General features: G+C 40.7%; 1 protein-coding gene and 1 non-coding gene across 2 annotated transcripts in view; both read right to left on the bottom strand.

Annotated features, from left to right (window-relative positions):
• Window positions 1–15280, bottom strand: part of BMPR1A (bone morphogenetic protein receptor type 1A) — a 135292-nt gene extending 120012 nt beyond the window's left edge. The window contains exon 1 of the mRNA XM_069459916.1: window positions 15259–15280. The gene's annotated coding sequence lies outside the window, so the exon portion shown is untranslated. The remainder of the gene's footprint in view (window positions 1–15258) is intronic.
• Window positions 10595–10698, bottom strand: LOC138376701 (U6 spliceosomal RNA). Its single transcript, XR_011231685.1, has one exon. It is a non-coding gene; the product is annotated as a U6 spliceosomal RNA (small nuclear RNA).
• Window positions 15281–18464: the final 3184 nt, after the last annotated feature.

The raw sequence follows: 18464 nt of genomic DNA, 5'->3' as shown, positions 1-18464 counted from the left end.
ACGCCCGGCCGATGTTGCAGTATTTTTCATCTTTTTTTCTTTTTGTTCTCTCACAGGGTAGATTTTAAATGTATTCTAAGAAAAAATACAAATTACATAATTATGTTACGTAAACATCTACCAATTTCAAATATTTTAATTATATTCATGGTGAAGCTGTGAAAAAAGGCTCATCTGTGTGACCACATCAATTAAACATGTATCTATCTCAGACATGAGAAAAAACAAAGAACTAATTTTTTTTTCCTTTGAGACAGGGTCTCGCTCTGTTGCCCAGGCTCGAGTATAGTGGCATCATCACAGCTCACTGTAACCTCAAACTCCAGAGCTTAAGCGATCCTCTGGCCCCAGCCTCCCGGATAGCTGGGACTACAGGCATGTCACCATGCCTGGCTAATTTTTCTATTTTTTGTAGACACTGAGTCTCACTCTTGCTCAGGCTAAAGCACTAATTCAAAAAAAAAAAAAAAAAAAAAAAAAGGGAAAGGTTTTGGATAAATACTTTAAAAACAACTATATTCCACTGACCTTTTAAAATTGTTTAAGATGCAAAGAAAAAAAAAATCAGCCAAGTCAAAAAATATAAATCAAAAGGTTACCTATGGAAAATTTCTAACACATTTTATATATTCAAAAGAGAAGTAAAAGTTAACTAATTGGTAAAAGTCAATCCAATTTAACCCATTTTATATATTTATTTATATATATACATTTAGACTTGGAGTAGAAATGATGTTTTTACCAGATACTTCAAGTAACACCACAGCAAACATAGGCAAATTTATCTAATCTATGTGGAGAATCAGGGGAAGAAGGGCTGGGCATGGTGGCTCTAGCCTGTAATCCCAGCACTTGAAGAAGCTGAGATGGGAGGATCATCTGAGGCCAGAAGCTCAAGAACAGCCCGGGCAATATAGCAAGACCCTGTCTCTACACACAAACACACACACAAAAAAATGGCCAGGCATGGTGGCACACATCAAGTCCCAGCTACTTGGGAGGCTGAGGCAATAGGATTGCTTGAGCCCAGGAATTTGAGGCTACAGTGAGCTATGATCACAACACTGCACTCCAGCCCAGCCAGCAGAGCAAGACCTTGTCCCTAAAACAGTTAAATTTAATTAAATACAAAAACAGGGGAAAAACTAAAATGTTTGTTTATATAGTATTAATACACATCATCCTCATCTTAAAACTACTCTACTCCATTTGAGAACTGATATAATTCTGTGATTGAGAGGATGGACTTTAAAGTCAGAATGTGTAGGTTTGAATCCCAACTCTGCCACTTACTAGCCTATGTAACTCTTGACAAATCACTTAACTTCTGCAGCCTCAGTTTCCTCATGTAAAAGGGAACTGGTAACAGTACCTATATCATAGAATACCTATAAGGATTAAATGGATTCAGGTATAGGATTCAAAATAGAGGCTAGTATTAATATAGAGCAAGGAAATATGTTAGATACTACTTAATCCATCTCAATCTTGTATTTTACTGCTCTGCATTCCTTAAACTAAAACCCACTTACTTTTATATGTGAATAATGGCTGAAAATTAACTTAAAACTGCATAACACTCAAAATCTCCTACACTAAGTAAAAATATAATATCAAACTAGTACTTCTTGAGTGCTTTTTATTTTAATGTTTCCAAGGTTTGATAAACTCCAATAACTCCATAAAAACTAAGGAATAGGCTGGGCGTGGTGGCTCACACCTGTAATCCTAGCACTCTGGGAGGCCGAGGCAGGTGGATCACCCGAGGTCAGGAGTTCGAGATCAGCCTGAGCAAGAGCGAGACCCCATCTCTACTAAAAATAGAAAGAAATGATCTGGCCAACTAAAAATATATATAGAAAAAATTAGCCGGGCATGGTGGCGCATGCCTGTAGTCCCAGCTACTTGGGAGGCTGAGGCAGTAGGATCACTTAAGCCAAGGAGTTTGAGGTTGCTGTGAGCTAGGCTGACGCCACAGCATTCACTCTAGCCCGGGCAACAAAGCAAGACTCTGTCTCCAAAAAAAAAAAAAAAAAACAACCAGGGAATAAGATATTTGAGTTAATGTTCCAATTAAAAGGGTATAACATACAGTTTATAAATTTGAGATAGAAACAATATACTTAATGCTAAAACTATATTGAGCAGAATTAGAATACACTTGGAAATGGAAACACTGAGAAGATCAAATGGTCATCTATAATAACGTGATAGCTCCACATAGAGAAAAGAGAATGAGATTTGGTGTCCAAAGGGCTTTAGTAGGAACATAAGGTGATAATCACACGTAACCTTAATAAATAATCTGAAATCAGTGCAAACACAAGAAATAGTTTTATTTTTCCAGTCCCTATCACCAATTGTGGCTGGTCAAATCTCCCTTTTCTACCTCTTAAGGACATCTTGAAAAATCCTTGTAGCTTTCAGTTATTAAAAAAGTCCAGTCCAATTTACTGCAGTTTAAAACTTTAATCTGCAGTCTCATAATCATCTTCTTCCTCTCCAAATTCAGGCTTGGCCCAGAGTCTAAGACAGCGCACCCGGAGGAAGGGGTGTGGTCTGATCTAGGGGAAGGATGGCGGAGACTGGAACAGCTGTCTCAGCACTGGAGCACTTGTGCAGGTATCTGTGGTTGCTGCCACTTCCTGGCTAATACTGACTATACTGTCTGCATCACAGGCAGCCAAATGATGGCTTTTCTTCTCAGGACAAGTAGAGCTCTTTGGTGAATGAGGGGACTGGGGTCTCTTACTCCCACCTAAAGACCAGTTTCAGCTCAGCCTCTTCTACTTTTGCTCCCCTCTCCAGCAGAGCCAGCCCTAGCAAGAAGGCTAAAGCCTTGGTTCTGCATTACCCACCTAAACAGAAACCCACTACCATCCCCTCTATTCACAGATTTCTAATTTTCTTTATCCCTTGCTCAAATAGGCACAGATAAACCAGCCAGCTGCATAATGACCATCACCTAGGTAACCAAGACACCCCACTCCATTTTTGGCTAGTACTCTTAACATCCAGGACTGGTTATCTTGGACTTCTCCACACTAAGCTTCTAAGGGAAGGACACCCCAAGGGAAGGAGAAGGGAGGAAAAACTACAATGCTCCCCTCCAGGCAACACAGACTACTGCAGTGACTACTGTATGCAACATCCCTCCCCTCAACTTCTGACCTAATTCTGCCACATTTTAATAAGCCCCGGAGAGGATTCTGGCCACTAAGTGCTTGGGGCTTTCTTTAGAATGTGGAGTTTTTGACTTGACTTTATACTTAACTTTGAGGTCCTCGTCATCTATTCTGAGATAACAAGGAAAAGTCTGATTCTATTTACTTTTTACCCTTAACTTGTATGAACTTGGTGACAATTAACCTGTATGATAATTAATTTCATTAGCCTCAGACTCTTTTGGTTTTTTTTTTTTTAAAGATACACACACACACACCCCCATCTTTTTTTTTTTTTTTTTTTTTTTTTAAAGACACAGGGTCTCACTCTTTCTTTTGCCCAGGATGGAGTGCAGTGGTCTGAGCACAGCTGGCTGCAGCCTCCAACTCCTGGGCTCAAGCGATCCTCCCACTTCAACTTCCCAAGGAGCTGTGACTACAGGTGTGCGCCATCACACCCAGCTCAGATTCTTGATGTACAAAAAAGAAAAAGCAACAGAATTTCCTATGTCCATTTGCTAGTACTGATGATATACAGAAGTACTTTATAAATTCAAATGTGAATATCAATAATGTAAATAAAAATCATACATTTAGGCCGGGCGCAGTGGCTCACGCCTGTAATCCTAGCACTCTGGGAGGCCGAGGCGGGTGGATCGCTCGAGGTCAGGAGTTCGAGACCAGCCTGAGCAAGAGCAAGACCCCGTCTCTACTAAAAATAGAAAGAAATTATATGGACAACTAAAATATATATATACAAAAAATTAGCCAGGCATGGTGGCGCATGCCTGTAGTCCCAGCTACTCGGGAGGCTGAGGCAGTAGGATCGCTTAAGTCCAGGAGTTTGAGGTTGCTGTGAGCTAGGCTAACGCCACGGCACTCACTCTAGCCCGGGCAACAGAGTGAGACTCTGTCTCAAAAAAAAAAAAAAAAAAAAAAATCATACATTTAGAAGGTATCAGGATTAGATTTAATTTAAGGACCCTATCTACATATGCAGCCATTCAAATTTGCTTTTTAAGATACAACTCTGTCCAACTTATTTCTCTCTCGTAAATATTCATCTTCACTAACATTTATTAAGCTACTATGTGGCAAGTACCATGTTAAATGCTTAACTGTATTCTTCTGTTTAGTCCTCACAATAACCCTGTAAGAGAGGACTATTATTATCCCCATTTTACATATGAGCAAATAAAGCTTACAGAGATTAACTACTTTGGCTGACAGTCACAAACCTAGTAAACAGAGTGCAATAAGGTACAGAATACAATAAATAGATAACTAAACATATAAATAAGCCAAGACTTAATTACCCTTTTTAGTTATTTGGTATCCAGATAAATGGAAAGTCACTGTAATCGCATCAGGATTTCTTTACTCTTTTAAGAAATTAATACCTTCTTGGTGTAAAGATTTAACTTAACCTTAACTGAATGACTTTCTTTGTTGTCCTCCTCAATGATATGAACAGAGGAACTTGTTGCAAACCAATTATTCTTCCATGCAAATTGATGAAATGCTAAGAAAGAACAAAGATGACTGAATAACTTTAGGAAGAGCAAGGCTTAGTAAACACAATTAAAGTTATTATGCCACTTCACTAATAAACAGCATTATTACTGTAGGAATAGATGCACAGGAGTGGGAGGAGTGTTTCTCTCTAACAGTATATGCTACTCCATTTAACAAATTTTTAGTTTTGGAGAACAGATTTGGGAAAATGCAGTTTAAAGAAATTTGACTCATGCTCTTTATATTTAAAATACTTTTTATTTTTAGAGAGAGGAACTTCACTTTATTATCCTTTGCCCTAATAGACAGAAAAACATCTGGCCATTGTTGGGGGAATAAAAAAATTTTCCTCTACCCTCTTATGTTCAGTAACCGGGGCCTGAGAATTAAACTGACAAAAAACAAATTTGCAAGAGAAATGACAGATTTTGATTCACATATGTACAGAAGTCCACAGAAACACATGATTCAAGGGGGTCATTAGAATTTGGGGCTCATATACCATCTTAATAGGGAAACTAGAGAGGAAGAAAGGGAACTTACACTAAAAGCAAGGAACTTTGGGAAGGATAAATGGGCCCTTAGAAGACCAGACAGAGATAGGATACGCTAGTTTGTAGCAATGTCTGCTTAGGTGTGGGACCAAATTCTCTCCTGTGATATGACTCAATCATCTCTGGTTGCAAAACTCCCAAGAAGGGGATTTATGACCATTGAAGTTTGTAACAATTGAAGTTGAAGGGAGGAGATTTATGACAATTGAGTTCTTTTGGGAGGCTCTGCTTCTTGGTAGACAAGAGAGTTCAGGAAAAAAGCCTATTCTCACATGTCTTCAGCCCAAAATCATTTTTGTGTCCCAGTAGCACATTCTGGACCCCTCTGCTATGAACAGATAGAAATATCTGAACACCGACTTTGTACAAATCAGGGCATTGGTACTGTTGGCAATACAAAGGAGCTTATAATAAGCTGAGAGTATAAAACAACTTAATTTTTCTGTTTTTTAATACTTCTACAACAGCAAAGGAATTCTATAACATTTTTTCAACTGGCAGACTGGCAAATATTTAAATAGACTGATACATGTTAGGAGGGGAGCACGTGCTCAAACACTGTTGGTTGACGCGTGAATTGTTAAGAAGATTCTGCAGCACAGTCTGACACTTTCTACCAAATATGCATGGCTTCTCTTACAGTAAATGCATTTCTAAGAATTCATCCCATAAAATAAAAACAGTCTCACAGGATATGTACAAACACCAGAACATTCCCTGTAATGTAAAAGAAAAAACTGGAAACAATCTAATTATTCATCAATAGAGGATTGGTAAGTAAAATTAAGGTATATCTACACAATGGAATAATCATCTACTAAAAACAATGAGAAAGTGGAAAAGTACTGACATAAAAAGAGTCCCCCTTATGCAGTGAAAATAGAAATTTAAATAAAAGGATGTATACTATGACCCCCACTTTAGAAGGATGGGGAAAGAGAAAGAAATGAAGACAAATAGAAAATAAACTTATACTTATCTCCATATATGTAACGTCTATTAACAGAAAAAACACAGGGTTCTATAGTAATATGCAAGCCATACTAGAGTTTCACCAAGCATATTAGCATATTAAAAGCTCTGAGAAGGTTTATAGTAAGAAATTTAATATATTAATAGATGGTACAAGAAATACCAAAATACTATCTTCAAATAATGATGCAGGAGAAGAGATAACTTCAAGGTTTCAACCACTGAGGGAGGCTTCATAGAAGAGACAGGAATTTACACTATATTTTAAAGCATTCTGATGGGCAAAGAACCAGGGAAAGTCAAAGGCAGCATTGTCCAATATAATGGGTAATTTTAAATTTCCTAGTTGTCATATTAAAAAAGTAAAAAGAATCACATGAAATCAGTTTTAATGTATTTCTTTAATCCAATGTGTCCAAAAAATTATCATTTTGATATGCAACCAATATTTTAAAAGCATGAGATATTTCATATTTTTTGTTCTATCTTCAAATCTAGTGTATAATTTACATTTTATAGCACAACTCAATTCAGACTAGCCACATTTCATGTGTTCAAGTAGCTACATGTGGTAGTGGCTACTGTAGTAGACAGTATAGGTCTAAGGATTCTGGACCCAAACCCAGAACTGGACATTTAGGTGACTTAGGCTAATAAAAGACTAGTAGGAAATCAAAGAGGCAGAAAAGGCAGACTGGGCCAGAGCAGAAGGCCAGTCTGAGATAATTTGGATTTTATATTGTAAGCAAATAAGAAACCAAAGAAAAATATTTAACAAATAGGGATGATGACTAAAGCACTATTTCAGGAAGATTAGCTGTTTTTCTTTACTAAGATACACATAAAAATTCAACATGTAATTTTTCCCCAACATTTTTATTACATGAAAGATTACTGAAATGGAGATACAAAAAATAATCTGTCATCCAGTAACTGTATTTTGTCAATTTGGTGTACATTTAACATACTTCTAGGCCGGGCGCGGTGGCTCACGCCTGTAATCCTAGCACTCTGGGAGGCCGAGGCGGGTGGATTGCTCAAGGTCAGGAGTTCGAGACCAGCCTGAGCGAGACCCCGTCTCTACTAAAAATAGAAAGACATTATATGGACACCTAAAAATCTATATAGAAAAAATTAGCCGGGCATAGTGGCGCATGCCTGTAGTCCCAGCTACTCGGGAAGGCTGAGGCAGTAGGATCGCTTGAGTCCAGGAGTTTGAGGTTGCTGTGAGCTAAGCTGACGCCACGGCACTCACTGTAGCCTGGGCAACAAAGTGAGACTCTGTCTCAACAAAAAAAAAAAAAAAAAAAAAAAAAAACATACTTCTAGATAATTATTGTTGAAATATTTTTATTTCATGACATTTTTCAATGATTTTTTTGAAAAATACAGACATGTTAAGGGCCAAAATTTAAGTCTTTACTGGTTTTGTTTTTTTGTTTTTTTTTAAAGAGATGGTCTCACTCTCTTGCTCAGGCTTAAGTGCAGTGGCATGATCATAACTCACTGTAACCTCAAACTCCTGGGCTCAAACGATCCTCCTGCCTCAGCCTCCTGACTAGCTAGGACAACAGGTGCTCACCACCATGATCAGCTAATTTTTTTTTTTTTTTTAAGACACAAGTTCTCACTATGTTACGCAGGCTGGTCTCAAACTCCTGGCCTCAAGCAATCCTCCCACCTCAGCCTCCCAAAAGCCTTTAAATTTCCTATCAGGAGCTTCTTTTAGCTAGGAATCTAAAAAATCCTTAAATACAAATTTAAAACACACAAGACCTATACTACTGAAATATATCACAAAGAATTTTCATTGCTAACAAGAAAACTACCTGCAAATTTTAACATACATAAAACAGTATCACAACTATGCAAGTCTCCTACAGATTTAACTTAAAAATTGAGAATCTATACTCACGTTTTAGATACTTTACCTAATAGCTAAAGAAAAAAAAAAAAAAACACTAATGCTCAAAAAAGGAGGTAAGAAAGCAGGGTATGAGAAGAGTACCACTGATCATAAACTATATTCCCTTCATTACGTGCAAGGCCTGCCGAGGTTGGAAGAGTGACTTTTCAACCAAAAGTCAGAAAACCAGTGATGTCATTAGGACCAAAAGCATTATATGACCTGCAATTTTGGCAACTAAATTCTCTGCATGGAATTCTCTCTCTCCTTTTTTTTTAAGTAGAAAAATGTTCTTAAAGTTTACCAAGTCCCTTTTACTTTTTAAGATAAGAAAATGGAAATTCAGGTAGGTTCAGTGTGGCATCCAAGACTGCACAGCTACTCTCAAAAGTGGAGAAATTAAAGTAAAAAAGAAAAAAGAAAAAAGATTGCAAAGCTACTTAGTGATAGAACCAGTACTAGATATTATTTATAAAAAATGAGAAGCCAAAACTTATTCATTTTGCTACTTATTAATTTTTTATATTTCCCAAATTATCAAGCAGCAAAAACTGTCTGCTTTAAAAACTACTGAATACTTTAAGAAACATTCTCTTTCTCCTTTCTTGCCTAAGGTCTCACTCTGCAGGGCACTTTCTCCAGAAAGCCTTCCAAAGCACCTGCATCGGAGACAGGCCAGCTTCCCGTATCACGCACTCTTGGTGTAAGCTCCCGGGGCTTCTCTGTATAGATCTTAGCATAACTACAACAGATAATTATTTAATGTCTATCTTCTCTACCCAGGCTTTAAATTGGCATTTCTCAGGGCTCTGTTCTAGGCTCTTTGCTGTATATACCAGGAGTTCCTGATCTGATGTCCATCCTAGCAACAGGAATTATACACAAAATTGTTTTATTTGCATATTTTTCTTCAGATTCTAAAAAAAATTGACCTTAAAAGGTGCTAAGAATCAAAAAAATACTGAAATAGTAGATTTATGTTGTTTACCTGCCCAGAGCCACCTTTTCTTTGGGGAAACCACACTTGCCCCTCTCACACGGTTCCACCGAGACTATCAGTCCCGGTATTTAAACAGCTCCCTGACTGCTCCAGCAGGGCCGTAAACCAGGACTGGCCAATAATGGCACCCCATTCTCCATGCAGACCCAATGAGACTCTCCAGGAGACAGGACACATGCACCTGGAAAAGAGGTTCCCTATTCCCCTCCTGATTCCACAGCAGTCAAGCCCATTTAAGCCTGGAGGTGCCAGTGGGCCTCCTCTGCCAGATGAATGCACCTGCTTGAAAATGAGGCCCCAAAAGTGGAGAACAGAGAAGACAGAACCCCAATTACATCATTTGAACACTTAGATCCAGCCATGCCTATTTCTAGTCTCTTGAAAAACACGATGGGTGGGGAGGGGGGCAACTTTTTTCCCCTTTAAACTAATTTGAGTTGGGTTTGTCACTTACAAGCAAAAGTTACTTGAGAGAGCCACCCAATTCCCACTGCTGGAATATAAAACCTATACGGTAATCACTCCCAGATGCCTATCTCCAGCCCAAACCTCTGTCAAACTCCAGATCCATATGTACATTTGCCAAGTGGAAATCTCTATTTGGTTGTTTCAGAGACACCTCAAACTCTGTAAGATCAAGATTACACTATTTTTTCCCACAAATTAGCTTTCCCTTCACATTTTTCATCTCAGTCAACACGCATCTATCTACCCTGCTTTCCAAGTTAGAAACCTGGGAGTTATTCTTGCCAAACTCATTCCTTCTCTCATCCTTAGCTAGTTACCACCTCCGGTCCATTCCAGGCCCTAATTATCCTCCACCATCTTATGTAGTATGGGCCAGGTCAGAAACGCCTCCCTATGAGTTTCAGTGTCTTCGGTCTTCTTCTCTTCAAACTGATTTTCCAATGCATAACTAATATCCCCCTAAACTGCAAATCTGATTATTCTATCCCTATAGCTGGCATAATTCACCCTCCTTTATAAGGCAACAGCCAATTAATTATACACAGCTAGAGAAACAGCCGAGCTCCACTGTTTCAGACATTAGTGGTTAACAAATCTATACCATGAGAAAACAAGGTTCACCAGAAACAAAATTATAAAAGGAAGAGTAACAAAGTCCACATCAGAGTAAATAAAAGATAATCAAAAATAATTTCCTTATCTGTTTAATGTCTATTCATTAGTTCTATATTTAATTGCCCATATGAACTTGGTTTAGGGATCCACTTAGCCCACCCTGAAACGCATGCCACCGATCTGTTCTCCTTAGGCCCTTAACTAGTGCTCTCTTCAAAAACCAGTACAGGGGATCTCTAGGCACATCATTTCATCTTTATTTTTTTAAGAACTAATAGTCTTTAAAATATCGGCTGGAAAAACTCATGCACATTATGATTTAGTCAAATATCCAAACACATTTTTGGATTTACTTTTTAAAAAACTAAGTATACCAGAATTGTTAATGCTATATAAACACTGGATTTTTTTTTTTTTTTTTAAATAATGTGTCATCCTTGCGCAGGGGCCATGCTAATCTTCTCTGTATCATTCCAATTTTAGTATATCTCTTGCCAAAGAGAGCACTAAACACTGGACCTTATCTTTAAAATGATCCATACAATTGGGCATCACAATTCTCCCACAATTCCCCTATTACACAGTCTGTGCCATTTTGTGAAAATTACCAGCTCTCAGAAAAGTTGTGAGTTCAGAAAATAAGCAAAAGAAATTAGGAGGAAAAATATAAAAAGTTGGGGATCAAAGTACTTCCCAACCAGACTGGCCTACCTAGTTGTGGGAGACCCCATTCAAAAATAAATATTTCTCTGTCCTGCCTGAAACTTTTCACTTAAAAAGAGGTTCAACAAGCATCCTCCTTTAAAAATAGCTTTTCATAGTAACAGTAGAGCCACTCCCAGGAGTTGAAATTTTTTCTTTTCAACATCCATAAGGAGTAAGTGTTTTGGTTAGGAAGAGAAACTCTATTCATCAATTCTAAGATGCATATATTTTTCATATTTTAGTATCTCTGAAAGTGGGGTACACTCTACAATCAATGGTTTCTTGCAGCTAAACGCATATTTTCTTTAGTGGTCTATAAAATTATGGTGCATCTTACAACTGACATAATTCAATGCAATTCAACATTTAATCTTATAGGTCTTAAAGATTTGGTCCAACTGGTCAATATGGACCCTCTGGTATTAAAAAGGCATTCTAAGAGCATAAAAACTAGCAAGAGGTGGGAGAGGGTAAAAGGAAAGAAAAGGGTCATACTTCAAAATTTAGCATGAGAGGAAGTCCATTTTCCTTTCTCTCCATGGCTCCCTGCTCCTAAGATCCAAAACCGATCAGTACAGTTCTCCAGCCACTGCTAGGCCACACAGAAGTCTCTCCACATTTATTTATTCTAATATACAACAAAGTCAGTTACAGACAACCTGCAATCGAGCAGTGGAGCTAATATTTGCGTAAAGAAAACTGCTCTAAAAGACCAAATGGCTCATGGAACTGCACACTTAATATGTGCATAACATTCTGTATAAGTTGTACTTCAATAAAGGTGATTTTTTAAGAAGACAAATAAAATACTAGATAAAAAATTGTATGCCTTAAAAAAACAATGTAGGACTTTGGAAGAGATTCCATTCAGAGGAAGAAAATGGGTAAGATTTGAGAAAGAAGTAGAATTTAAGGAACGGGTAGGACTTGGACATATGACAATTTGACCATGTATGCAGTCCAAGTAGAGAAAACAGTATAAACAACAATCCAGGAGAAGGGGGAAAAAAGAATATGGGCAAGGAACTAAAATAGCGATAGGTAAGAATAAGGCAAATCTGAGGTAAATTATCATAGAAAGAACTTCATTTAATGGAAGACACTGGAAACCTCTGTGCAGAGAAGTGGTAAGAACTGGCTTCAAGATTAATTTAGATAGAAATGCAGAAGATAAACTGAATAAAGGAGAAAGTGAGAAAGTAAAGGTAAGAAGGTCTTAACATTAGTCCAGGTGGGAGGAGAACCTGATTTAGAGTTAGCAAAAAAAAAAAAAAAAATTTTTTTTTAAAGTACACCCCCCCCCCCCACACACACACACGGGGGGGTGGGGGGGGGAACTATATGAAAGCCAAATAACACTAGAGTTGAAAACTCAATAAATAAATTTCTGGAAAACATATGAAACACTAAAATTCACACAGGAAGTAGAAAACCTATACAACCAACAGCTATTAAATAAACTGAAATGGTAGTCAAAGTCCTCTCCAGAAAAAAGATCTAGGCCTGAATGGTCTTACAGGTGAGATCTGCCAAACTTTCAAGGAACAGATAAGCCCAGTCTAAACTGCTTCTGAAAAGAGAAAAAGGAAAGGTGCCCAGCTTATTTTATGATTTTATTGCTACCTTGATACCAACATGAATTAGGAATTGTAGCAGAGTTAGCAGGAATAGAAAGCAAAAGAGTTATAATATCATGAAACCAGAATCACAGATGTTGGCTACCACAAGATACGACAAAAAGGGAAACACTTTGTGTTTGGTATGTCATTAACAGAGACAGGGAACACCAGAGAAGCAAGTTTGGGAAAGAAAAAGAGTTCAGTCTGAACCAGAACAAGCAGGTACAGATAATGCATAAAGCAACTGAAAAAACAGGATTCAAGTGCAGAAAAGAAAGAATAAAGAATTGGGAAATTCAGATATAAAAGTCTGAACAATAATGTCAAGGGACTAGAGACATATAGAAAAGTTATATATATAACTATATATATATGTGTTCTCCAAGTTTCACTTTTCATATATTACAGGAAAGAGCAAAAAGAGAAGGCAGAAAAGGGGCAAAGAAGAACAAAGTCCGTATGTCACATAAGCCCCCTTTTTCATCTAATTGTTGTCATCCTTCACAATTGCCCTGGGTTCCAAGGTAATATTTTTAAGGAATCCTTCTCAGATTCTCCCACCACCAGCAGCACCAGGTCAAGTCACCATTTTAAGCTCTTATAATACTCTGTACTTTAATCAAAATCAAAATTATATTTATAAAATTCATTCTTCAATATATGTCTCCCCCACTAGACTTTAAACTCCATGAGGGTAAAGACTATATCTGTTACTGTTTTCTGAGCATTAGAATACAGCAAGTATTTGCTGAATTTTGAAATGTACAGACGAATGGAAGCCAAGAAAAGGAGAATGTTAAATGTTACAGAAAGCTCAAGGACAGGACTTAGAAAAGGTGCTTGAATTTGTGAAGGAGAAATCCAGATAACAAGGGGTTAAGAATGGAAAGTCACCAAGAAAAGGCAGGAAAAGTAGACTACTCTTGGTAAACTCTAGAAATGGGATTATGGATTCATTATGAATAAATGAATTCTACCTTTATTTCAATTTTGCTCTATTTTGCAATTTTTCTTTAATGACTATGTATTACTTCTGTAATGAAAAAACGTTCTAAAATGTTAATATGATTTGAAAAGGAAAAGCAGCAACAAGACAGCTTGAGGGAGTAAGCAGACTTAGAGAAAGGTTTTTGTAAATGGAAGGAATCTTAAGTACATTTGAACTTTTAAGATCCCAAAGAGGACAGAGAGGATAACTCATGCTCTGTTAAATAGGAAAATTAGAGAAAAATGAAACAAGGTGTTACCTACTAAGAAGGACAAAATAATATTCTTCCTCTGAGCTGGAAGTAAAGCAGAGGATAGAAAGAATCTAGGGCAAGAACTCCCACCCGCTGCCTCAATCTTTTCTGTAGAGGACAGGAGTAGTGAAGAAAGCAGAAAAGGTTTGAAATGGGGTCCAAGGAGAAGGTGAAGGGAGAAAAAATAAAACAGGAACAGAGTACTGGTTCTATTAAAAATACATTCTAAATTTCAATAGACCTTTCATAAACTCAACCCTTCCTAGATCAGAGAATTGCCCATATTTTAGCTTTAAATTTAAAAATCTAAGTAATTCTGGTCTACAATCTTTCTTTCAACAATCGAAAACAATAAGAAGCATTAAGTTACATTCTACTTTAATTCAAAATTTGACTCCTCTTACAAGTAAATACAATAAAGGAGTTGTTTTCAACTCAAGCAACAAAATAGCGATCATTTTAAGTATGAGTACCTAAAAATGTTCCTAAACGTAAAAGTATTTTAAGAAAAAGCGTGCTTTAAAACAAAACAAAATCTCGTAAGCCTGAATACGATGTTCCTGGGTTCAAATCCCAACTCACTTAGACAAGCTATTTAACCTCTTTGCAACTCGGTTTCCTTGTCTAAAAAAAAAAAGAAATGAGGACTACAATAAAACGGGATTGTTATAAAGATTAAATGACGTAACACTGGTGCCAAGTTCACACTATATACTCAGAACAGCTTGTTAACCGTTTAACAGAGAAAACCTGCAGCACTTTGATCAAATTAAAACATCCGAGAGTATGAAAGAGTACAAGTCACAAAACGCCAGACCCTACCACACAGCATATTATTTTTCTTCCCTGACGCAAGCTCATTTTTTTTTCTTGCCAAACCTTTCCACTAGGAGTCTGGAAAGAGAGAAAAAAAGAGTCCATGCGATCCAGCAGAAAGTTTCCGAAGCTGAAGTGCAGAATCACAACACAGACATGGCAGCGGAGGCCGCGCAGGAAAACAGGTGAAACGACAGCAGACCTCGCGGAACGCGGCACCTTCCCGCGGGCCGGTGTCGGGGCTGCCAGCTGCTCCTCCGGCGCGCCCCCCACCAAACTGACTTCGCTCCTTTCTGCTTTCTTGCCAAAGCGCACAGAGACAAATCACGAATATCAACCTCGCGGCGCCGGGGCGGGGAGGTGAGCGCCTTTCCCATGTAAGGTTCCAGAGGCGTCCCTGGCGCGGCTCGCCCACACCGCCGAGCCCGGACTGGGCCTGCAACCCGGGCTGGGGAACAAAAGAGGGGCCCGGCGGCGGGACGCGGCGGGGGGCGGCGGGTCTCCAGCGGGGCCGCGGCCCGGCCAGTCGAGGTGGGACCCCCGCGGGGTGACCGGGCCAGGCCGCCCCCTCGCTCGGGCCTCTGCGCCCGGCTCCCTCCGAAACTTCGCCTGCGTCCGCGCCGGCCTCCCCGCCGCGACTGGCCTCTGCGGCCCGCACACGCACTTCCCGGCCGCCAACTCACCCGGACCCCGGGGAACTCATCCTCCAGCCCTCGGCGCGGAGCGGGGGCGCGGCGAGCCGCCGGGGCGCGGCGGGGGCCTGGCTCGGCCTCGGCCCTCGGCGTGCGCGGCCCAGGCCCGGTCGCCCCTCGCGCGGCCGAGCGATCCTCGTCTCGCGGGGACGTACGCGCCGGAGCCCGAGCCTTCCTGCCCGCCCTCCTCCCTTCTCCTTCCTCCCTCCTCCTCCCTCCTACTTCGCCGAGCCGGGCAGGCGGATTCCAATCTCGGCAGCCGCCGCCGCCGCCGACACTCGCACGGGAGGAGGGGGCGGCGCGGGCGCGGGACCTGGGGGAGGGGCGGGCCTCCGCGGGCCTCGGCGCGGCGCGCGCGCACCCGACCCCGGGCGCCGGCCCCGCCCGCGCGCGACACGAGTGCAGCCGAGCGCGCGGCGAAAGCGCCCGAAGGGTCCTTGGAGCCCGGCGCCCCGATGCCGGGGAGGTGGACCCGCCGCCGGCAAGGGGGCGCCGGGCTGCTGTTGGGGCGGGGGGTGCTTCTCCGCGCGGGCCGGTCCCTCCCCTCCCGCCAGCCCCACCGCCGCCGTGGCGGGGTCGCAGCGCTCAGACGGAGACGGCCGAGGGCAACGCGGACACGGCCGCCGCCTCCCCGGGCCCCCGTTCGCGCGGACCCCTTCTCCGACCCACACTCGCCGCACGGGAGCGGCAGTCAGCTGAATTGTAAAATCAGCCAGATCGCTCAGAAGGCACCAAGTTACCAAGGTGGGAGATTGCCAAGTCGTGGTAGCAGTCGTCGGTGCGACAAAGAAAAGAAAAATGTAGTCACATTGCATTCCTTATTCACCCGCCCCCTCGCCCCCCCTCCCTGGCCTCTCTTCCCGGGCTCTTTGCCACCGCGCCGACACGGCGACGGAGGGAGGAGAGCTGCGCGCGGGAGCTGCGGGGACATCGATCCGGGGGCGCCGGCCCTGCCCGCTCGGGCCCCTGTGATCTGCGAGCCCGTGAATTCCAAAGGCATAAGATAAGCCGCGGCCCGAGCCCGTCTGAACTGAAGTCAGCGGACTATAAATATTCCTCACATCTCTACCTTTGGCTCACTCTAGTGACCTCGTATACCCTCCGGAGGCTCATTCCCTCCGTTCGGAAAATGCAAATAATTGACACTACCTCTTTTCTTACATTTCTCCTCATTTGTGGAAAACTCTGTTAAAAATATTCAGTGACCTGTAGGTGAAGAAAGAGGCGATAGGCTCCATTTAACCAAACGTGACCTTAACCTCTTTGCTGAGTAGTTCAACAAATGCATTGAGTTCAATTAAGCCACTTTGCAAAAGATAGTATTTTTTTTAAAATCCCTTTTTAAAAAAATCACTTTTAAAACTGGGTAAAAAGAGAAAGAAAAGAATGTGCCAGACAATGATACCTGGATTTTCACACATTTCTTGCCTGAAGAGATGTTTAGATTCCAGAGTATTCCATAGTCTAATGTAAATGTTTAAATTCTCGTGTATTTTTGTTTATATTTTTTTGTCTCTCTCTTATTCTGTCCTTGTTATCCACCTTTGCCCTTAATGCTTCAGATACCCTCCATAATTCCAAATTATTTTTCATTTCTATTTTCCTCTCTAATCTTTTTTCTGAGCTCACTCTTTAGCTGTCTCCAGTTTGAGAATCATGAGTTGTGGTATCTTGCTATGCAGGAAGAATATGATACTTGAGATTCCTTGCATCAACGAAAATTGGTCACTTTTCTCTCTCAGGTTTCCTACACACTACTCTACTTTAATTTTAAAGGAAAGGGTGTACCTTTTGCTCAAGGAGATACAGATTGATTGGGCAAAGAGCTCCTTGATGTATGCTGAACAATGTGTTATGGCAGAGAAAACCACAGCAAGTGTATTATGCCCTCTAAGGCCTACGTTGATTTTTAGATACGTGAATCAGTCTATAAAATAGCCAACAGTCTCAGGTTGGAACTTTAGTACAAGTTTCTGAGATGTACAAATCAGTGTTTCCTGCCTTGTGTAGTGTGCCACTATAGAAATGAGAGCAAAATTGTGCCAAATTTTAAGTTGTGGTATCTTTGCTTCCCTAGAGAATAATTTCCTTTTCAGATCCTTGGGAATTGTACTAGATATCCTTTTGCTCTCTGTAGATAAGGCCCACCTAGTGCCCAGGCTTAAACCCTCAGCAACCTACCTACCGACAACTAGCGGAGCATGGTGTTCTCTCTGGTTGCTGGCATGTTTGTGCATGCAAGCCTGTTTCTCCGGTTTGCCTTGCCCACTGAATGAACAGAGCAGCCAGGAAGCTCAAGGAGACATCTGGACACGTGTGATCTGGCCCCTAAACTCAAAGGCAACACCTCAAGGTCCAAATTTAACATTATCTAATGTGGTATTTTTTTTTTTTAGTAGGTTAATAGAATAGGCTGGAAATGGGCCTTTTCCTCTGCACTGTTAATTTGAAGTATAGATCCCAAGAATGGTAGCTGTTACATGCCTAAATCAGTACTAGTTTGGAATGGAAATGACTCTTCCTATATAGTTCTCAGCTCCACAAGGACACCTTCCCTGAAAACCTATCTTAAATGAACATCCCATCACAGCCAATTTCACGTTCTTTATGCCACTTTTTACTATCTGAAATTATCTTGTTCATTTAGTTATTCGTTTATGATCCGAGTCCTTCTGCCCCACCAGAATGTAAACTCCATGACAGCAAAGACTGTCAATCTGTTCTCAACTCTCTCATCAGAGCCTAGTGCCTGGCACGTGGTAAGTACTCAGTATTTGTTGAATAAGTGAGATAGATAAGCATAGAATTCCTGTAAGCATTTCTGAACTTTATCACCAAGACCCTTCCAGTGTTGGCGTGTGGCATGGCTGGCTATGTGGGAAAGCATGAGGGTTGGCGGGGGAAGCCATGGATTACATCATCTTCAGTGAAATGGGGACTTCTGCCTTAAGGGATCCTAGTTGAATAGATTAATCCAAGTTAATCCATCCAAAGTCATTTTCCTGTTGTAAAGATTTTATGAGGCAAAAGGCAGCACTAAGTCTGTGTGAGTCTGGAGATGAGTTAGAGCCCAGTGAAGAGGGACTAGAGAAGGAATGCCATTGGTAGGGGGACACTTGAGATTGGTTTCAAACCCGATATTAAATAGACAGGTGTTACACAGAGTAGAGGAAACAGATTCATTTTTCAGCATGCAC

This window comes from Eulemur rufifrons, chromosome 28, assembly GCF_041146395.1.
Source record: "Eulemur rufifrons isolate Redbay chromosome 28, OSU_ERuf_1, whole genome shotgun sequence".
NCBI lineage: Eukaryota > Metazoa > Chordata > Mammalia > Primates > Lemuridae > Eulemur > Eulemur rufifrons.
Note: the sequence above shows the minus strand (reverse complement) of the source record. Positions and strands in the feature narration are given on the sequence as shown.